The 1,402-nt window shown below is 32.4% G+C and overlaps 1 protein-coding gene across 1 annotated transcript in view; it reads right to left on the bottom strand.

Annotated features, from left to right (window-relative positions):
- LOC106867814 (myosin-2 heavy chain) overlaps positions 1-717 on the bottom strand; it is a 49,148-nt gene extending 48,431 nt beyond the window's left edge. Inside the window, exon 1 of the mRNA XM_014912837.2 lies at positions 502-717. The gene's annotated coding sequence lies outside the window, so the exon portion shown is untranslated. The remainder of the gene's footprint in view (positions 1-501) is intronic.
- Positions 718-1,402: the final 685 nt, after the last annotated feature.

The raw sequence follows: 1,402 nt of genomic DNA, 5'->3' as shown, positions 1-1,402 counted from the left end.
ACCAAATACTGCAAGATATTTTCCATTCGGCACTTCAACGATTTTGTCGAAAAGTAACAGATTGACGAAAAAAACGAAAAATACAATGGAGCACCTTACAATAATCTATATTCATCTATCTATATTTTCTGTAATCAAATCCTTTCAGAATCGATAAAATAGGTACCAGTAATACGCTGGTAGTAATATCGCTTGTACAACTTTGCTTATAAGAAAAAGTAAATAAAAAAAAAGCAGTACAAAAAAAAAAAAAGAAACAACCTCAATAAGATATTGACAACAACATCAACGTTAAGAACAATAGCTGTAACCATATTAACAATAGTAATAACATATCGAGTAATAATAATTATTATTTCATCTTTAATACTAACAACAACAACAACAATAATAATAATAATAATCATAATAATAATAATAATAATAAAGTAATATATGAAACAAAACTAATAATAACAAATAGAAAACGATTATTGATAATCGAAGCTGCGAATTACAGACCTGAAAACCAAGTATATGTACACATTAAATTGTAATTGTCAGCGATACATGACCGGTTTCATTGTCCCATAAAAGTTACACAGTGGAACAACACAGGACATCGATATTCGATTAATCAAGCTAAAGTGGATGGTGTTACTGGAGTTGTTGTTGCTGCTGCTGTTGTTGTTGTTGTTGTTACCGGCAAGGTGTTCATGTTGAAACCAATGACAACAAATAAAGCGCCATCTAGATTGCAGTTGTTACTATTACTCTATTGTAAAGTGGACGCAACTCTGTAACATAACGATTTTACTATAGTTACTCAAATTGACATAAAATAGTTCTCTTCAATCATTTTGACTTCTTGTCGATCTGAATATTAAATAAAAAAAAAATTAGGAGCGCACTTCATACGGACGCTTTAAAACAAATGTGGTTTAATGCTAGAAATTAGAGAAAGGATTTGAAATTATGGTTTTATTAATCACGCTTGTGTATAACAAATATGAATAACATGTTTATCAAGTTAGTTAAATATTGATTTCCAAGTTTAGCACAAGGCCAGCAATTTCGGGGGTGGGAGTAAGTCGACTACATTGACTTCATTTGCTCAACTGCTACTCATTTTTATTGATTCCGAAAGGATGAAAGGCAAAGTCGACCTTGGCGGAATTTGAACTCAGAACATAAAGACGGACGAAATACCACTAAGTATTTCGTCCAGTGTTCTATCGTTTCTGCCAGCTTGCTACCTTAAGATGGTTGAATATTAAGATAGATTTTCTAAAGTTTTAAATTATATTTTTTTAAATGTATGACCCACCAAGTTGCCCCCCCCCCAATGGCACCCCAGTACAAATCAATGACGATGCATGTCAGTCACCTCTTCCATTACACGGTATGATAGGGAGTTGATAGG

The sequence above is a fragment of the Octopus bimaculoides genome, chromosome 16 (assembly GCF_001194135.2).
Source record: "Octopus bimaculoides isolate UCB-OBI-ISO-001 chromosome 16, ASM119413v2, whole genome shotgun sequence".
NCBI lineage: Eukaryota > Metazoa > Mollusca > Cephalopoda > Octopoda > Octopodidae > Octopus > Octopus bimaculoides.
This window is presented reverse-complemented; position numbering and strand designations above follow the sequence as displayed.